We start from the raw sequence: 6,444 nt of genomic DNA, 5'->3' as shown, positions 1-6,444 counted from the left end.
TTCTCAGACGCTGACATCATGGTGCCTACCACTGCATCATTTTTACATTACACTCCAGTGGTGCAGTGTCCTAGCTCATATTTACCAAGCCAAGGGAAGGCACCTTGCATGCCTTATCATGGCCTGGTAATTATGTGCCCCTTTCACACCTGACACTGCATGTAGTTGGTATTCCATGTGTATTGCTCAGGATATTCCCATGAAACACATGTGTAACCCACCCAGCTTCTGATGTCTTCCTAACTTTTCACATCTGGATTTGCTTCAGTTTTGTCCAACAACTCAGTGGTGGTGTAGAAGTGACAAGAGGGTGTGTGAGATCTTTGTATGTCCTGGTAATTTACTGTTTCTATGTGTGTTGCATTCACGCATAGGACCATTTCTATAAGAAAATTATGCATCGGTCCCAATGCGCCACTTTTCTTGCACCACCCCCATTGCCCCACCTAATGACACCATGGTAGCTCCATATTTATAATACGGGGCTCCAAGGCAGCTGTTTCCACTTTAACGTAATAACGTCTGGCACTATTGTAGCACTTTCCTGCAGTAGCAACATAACTTATGGTGCTAGTGCAGCAAAGCACAGGGAGGCCCATTGATTATAATGGATGTGACACTTTAACACTTGCCTTTGGCAGGCGTTTAAAATGTACATAAAAAACCGCACAGTAAAATCTTGTAGATTTCACTGCGCCATTTTTGCAGGTCTCCCTGCATGGGAACGCCCACTTGCGTACATTGTGCCTGACACAGGCAGAATGTGGCACAGGGGTTTACAGAGTGGAACAATGCATGCATTGCGCCACTTGTACAGGTGAAGGGGGCCCCTTAAGGTCACATTAGCATAAAAACAAATCACACTAAGGTGGCGCTAAGGCCGGTAGTGAGACAAAAAGACCACTTGTGGCTGATGTTATGCAGGAAGGTATCCCTTTGTGCACAACACCAACCATACACACTACACAGGCACCCTTGCAGCTTGGGCACATGGCAGCAACTTGTGTGAAAGCGCAGATGGTAATAACAGACATGCCCCATATGTTGTGTGTACATAACATTTGTGCCAATTCCCAATGGTGCAGGGAGTCATATACCAGTTCTTGCTCCCCCACCCTGAGCAACAGGGATCCCTTCCCCCGGGATCAAGCACTTTATTTTTAGGGTAGGGGCACATAGCCCCCCCCCCCAAAAGCCTGTAGTTGCCCCATCACCTCATCCCCAGAGCCAAACACTGATGGTCAGATCTAAGAGCCCCGAGCGCCACCGCAGCGTCACTTTTCGTGATGAGCCAGTGGTGCAAAGCACTGCTCCATATTTACACTTTTGTGGCGTTAGACCTCCTTGTAAATATGAACCCCTCTGATGCAGTTTTCTGCGTCAGAGGGGTTTGCCGTGGGTGTTGCAGTGGCCTTTCCAGCACAACACCCTTTGCTTTTGACGCTGCCTCAGATTTACAAGAAACTGTAAATCTGTGGCTGCACCAAAAACTAATGTCACCCCAGGGTGGTGTTAGCAAGGCAAAACGAGGAGGAATGCTTTTATTCTTCCTTGTCTTTTGCTTTGTCTATGTGTGCTGCAAAATGCCATGGATGATTGTTTATGTGCAGGAAGATATCCCTTCCTGTGCATAAACAATCATACCAAAATGATCCTTTGGTACTTCTATGTGTGTTGCATTTTGCAGCACACATAGAAGTGCCAAATCACCATTATAGATTGTTTATGTGCAGGAAGGTGCACCTTCCTGCACATAGCCAATCTATCCCTTCAACCCAGACACCCTTGCACTATGGTGCAAGGATGCCTGCATTGGCGGAGGCAGCTTAATTCAGCACTAGCGCAGGGGGAAACGCAGGTGTGTGCTGTATTCCTGTAAATACGGTGCATCCCTCCATTTCAAAAGTGCTGCAGGCTGCTATTTTTTGTGCAGCAACGTGCATAGGTTGACATAAATCAGGGCCTTAATTTTTAGAGGAGGTGAGTGCAGGGCCCCATTCTCAGGTGCCAAACAATAAGTAGAGGGGAGGGGGGGGATGTGGCCTCCCTTCCCAAACCTTACAAGACCCCGGGACCCCATTCCTCTGGTGCCGACTCTTTAACTGTGTCTTTAGTACAACCTACGTTTTTGTGGATAATCAACACTTGCCTCACAACTCATAATAGTAAACCAACTGCAAGATGAAAAATGGTGCCAGAGCATCAGTGCAAAATAAAATATCGACTACCCTGTAGGTGAATTAAAAGATATATTTACATGACTCTCTGTAGCAAAGTGTCCATTTAGTGTGATATACTTGGCATACACCCCATCAACAAATAAATGAACCAGTTAATTTCTATTTGGCAGTTCTCAGAGTTCTGGCTGTTAAATACGCTTTTGCCAACATTGTCCAGCTTAACATTCGAGAGCAAGTTATCATTCATTGTTCTAACAAAACAAAATCCAAGATCAACTTTTAACATACCACAGTCCTGCAGTGCAAGAAACAAATTACATCGCCAAAAGTGCAGAGAGATTGATTGCTTCCTTTAAAATCCTAAACGTAGACTCTTTTGTTTTTGAACTGGCTATTCTTTCAACCAACCATTTCCAGAACAAATGCAAACAGGAAAAGTAAAACAAAATTGTTATCAAGACATACATTGTACAATAACAGCTTAAGGAGCACATGTAGATATCCTCATTGTGGGTCTAGGATTCATAGCAAAATAGGGTAATATTCAAATGTGAGCGTGAAATCTGTGCCTAGGAGAGCTTCATCAGTGCAGGAAGAAATTACTTCTGAAGAATACAACAGTACCCATGTGCTGTGTGTTTGGGGTGAATGTTTTAAATTGTCTCAGGATATGTGTGCATCTGCTAATACTCCTGGGGAAGAGTGCAGTGTGCAGTCTGTTGTATTCTTCTTTGATAAGGGATTATCTCAAGTATAAGTGTGCTACTCTACGAATAATTCGCAGGAGGATTCCTCGTCTAATGTTTCCTCAAAGTTAGGGGATGTTGAAACTATTTATAGTGAAAGTTACTGCTCTTGAAGTATATTACTCTGATTGATGTGGCTGAAGGTAAACTAGAGGAATGTGATTTGGCTCTGTTAGGTACTGATGATGAAACAGTTAAGCCATGTACCTGTGAGACAGCAGTAGGTGGTAAGAATGTGGATATTACGGTAAATTCTGGTTTCTCTTTCACTGTTTCATTAGATATGTATTTTTTCACCTTTTGACAAATATGAAACTGTAATCTATTGATGTAATAGCATTTGCATATGGCAAAGCAAAAATTGATATGATAGGGTAGGGTATTTTGTTACCAGTAATTGTTTCCAATGAAGGTGCATCATAGGGAAAGAATACATTGCCACCACAGACAAGATGTTTTGGGGTGGTGACATCAATGCAAGAAGGGAATTTCAATAAATACCAATGCTAAAACCCTTGTGTTTTATGTGGCTATACTTACATACTGTTTGATAGTGGAATATGATAATTTGGAAGGTTTGCTATACAAACAAAAGTCTTTCCTTCACAAAGTATTGGGAAAAGTGTGCTTTCCATTCAGTGTAAGGAGAATTCTGTGCCCATTAAACGTACATTCGGACATGTGCCTAATAGTGCAAGGAAAGAGTTGCCAAAATGGCTTCTAGAAATATGTTCAGAAGGCAAGACGGGGGTTGCTCCTTTATGGGTTTTTCATATAGTACTGGCATTAACAAAATGAAGAAATCTGAGATTATGTGTGGACCTAAAATCTGTTAACATTACTGTTTTTTAGGTCACATGCAAAAACATCTGGAGGAGTTTCCGAAAGTTGACCTAGGGATACATTCTGCCAGTTGATTGATATTGGCAAAGAGGACTGCAGATTGACTTCCCCATGGAGCCTGCTCGTTGCCCTTTTCTAGACACTTTGAGATGGCAATTTAGTTCTCCAACTGCACCAAACATTTGTCTTTCTTTCATGAATGAATGCATGAAGCTCCTGCAGAGGTAGAAGGACGAAGGCATACTTAAGCTCAGCTCGTTTTGGGCTTGATTTATTCGAAACTTAATTTATCTTTTACTACCTTGAAAGATAACGATCTGTTGTTACCACTTTATGCTATTTCTTATAACACACACGTCGATTTGGAGGATCTTTCCACACTTTTTTTCTGCATACAAGACTCGGGCTTTTCGTGGCTAGTTTAACTTATACCAGTACCGTGCCTCTTTCATCTTTGTATGAATTCTTGCAGCGATCACCATGGTTTTTGTGGAATGTCAGAAGCAAAACGTAGCACCAAGAGGACATCCACAAAGGTAAAGCCGTTTATAGGTGCTGAAAAGAGGATCCTAATTTGTATAATATTTAGGGTATTTAAATACAGTGACCAGGCGGGGAGAATTCATTGATGTGCATGATGAAACAGTACAAAAAGTCAGAGGATGCGTGCATGGCGTGGCCCAGAGATGCAAGGTCTGCCAAGGAGGCCTAGACAACCCTCCTATCACCCACCCCACAAACAAATCGCGTTCAAATCTTGTCACTACCAAAGGCCCTTCAGCAGCAGCAAACGGGCTGTGAATGTGCCGTATTCAGAACAAGGGTTCCACATCTATTTCCCAGTACTAATCCATCACTAATTCTTGTTGGGTTCCAGAGTAGCATGCTACTCACCGAAAAGCGCTTCAACGCCTCGTCAGGGGTAGTAAGTGATGAAGCAGAAAATGAAAGTTTTGATTTATTAACGCATAAACGTAGTGCTGAAATAATCATGTGTGACTTTAACCGAACTAATAAAGATTGTACGGGGACAAAATGTGCCCTCAGAGTAGTTTGCCAACATTTATATGCGTGCTTTATATAACGTAGTGTATTAGAATTGCACTAATCCGACATAATCATAAACGTGTGCTACGATTTGCTTGTTTGAAATGCGTTAGCTTAGCATTACTTTAGCGGAGGCTTTGGCCTAGTGGCCTGGTCTCACGGCTTAGATGCTCGTATTTTTCCAATGTGCTATTAAACGTGTATTTCTGCTTGAAGCTGTACTTTTCCACAGAAACTGTTCACATGCTTATCTTAAAGTTTCGTGCCAGCATGGCATATTTTCTCTTTAATTCAAGGTCGACTTGCAGGTGCGGACAATGGAGGCTCTGAAAGTGAGCTAATTGGTAGACAATGTTGCGATTTGCGTACCCATCTCCAAGGATAATGTATGCTTAAGTAAAAGCTTGAGAACTGTCGTTTTTGATTGGACAATTTGAAGCTAACCTATGAACCCTCCAATGGAGACCCTACTGGATTCGAACTGTTGTCTATAAAACCCAGGTGCACGAGGAGAAGATAGCTTTTTATCGGCCATTACCCGGACACTACGCCATTTTGTAGACTTCGTAGCTATTATGGCCCACTTTGCTGCGATGCCATTTTGAGAGACTTTGATGCTTTCTCTAGTCAAGAGAAAGAGACTTTAATGATTCTTGCCCTAGAGACTTTAACTTTGATTTGTCCCTTTGTATGAAGTAGTAGTCTTAACTTGCCGCCGTGAGGCGATTGCCCCGTTTACCCTTGCCCCTTTGTCCCGTCCCATGCTGATCGAGAAACGGTACCTGTGAGACGAAGACTTCCTTGTACGCTGATCGTAATTGGTAAATATGAAAGGAAATTGTAAAATTGCATTGTGTTCCTTTTAGGTAACCAACTGCTGATTTTTTGATAAGATCCGTAGCTAGGAGTTTTTTTTCTAAATTAATGTTGCTAAATTGTTTTGCATGAAGTCCCACATGCTGATGCTAATTTGAGGTTAGATGAGTATTCCATATGTTGCACGATGCAATTTGAGATCTTGTTATGCTGACTAAATGTACGCAATTAGTTAATTACAGATTATCGTATTAGTGCTTTGCATTGCTACTATCGAATGCCTTGTGATTCAAATGCTACATAGATTACACTTGTTTCGACGTTATGGACAGCTATTAATGTTCATTTATGTTTATCATTTGGTGTTGAGACACATCTATATTGTGCTAGCTTTGTTAATATAGGGAAATAAATTCACTAACTTTGCAATAAACTGGTGTGGTTATTCCTGACTGAAAGGTCAGGGTTCGCCGAAATGTATTCTGGATTAATCATTAAGTGTTATGTTGATCAAGGTATTGCTTATGTACGTTATTGATTATTGATTTGATGCGATTGATCGATTAAGAGTACAGAGAGTTCCCACTTAGTCAAAAGATTCATCGGCCTAAAGAGCGTCCGAACACAGGTAAATTGTTACCACGGTTCGCTCTATCAGTAGATGGTAGCAGAGGACGGTTTCGTCTTTTGGGACCCTGTACTATTAGAATACATGGTGTTGGATTAACAGTTACGCATTTTGAGGCATCATTCGAGAAGTTGAATTAGATTTTTCTTGGATAAAATAGATTGACAGAATGATGATGGGCTAG

The sequence above is a fragment of the Pleurodeles waltl genome, chromosome 7, assembly GCF_031143425.1.
Source record: "Pleurodeles waltl isolate 20211129_DDA chromosome 7, aPleWal1.hap1.20221129, whole genome shotgun sequence".
In the NCBI taxonomy this organism is placed as follows: Eukaryota; Metazoa; Chordata; class Amphibia; order Caudata; family Salamandridae; genus Pleurodeles; species Pleurodeles waltl.
This window is presented reverse-complemented; position numbering follows the sequence as displayed.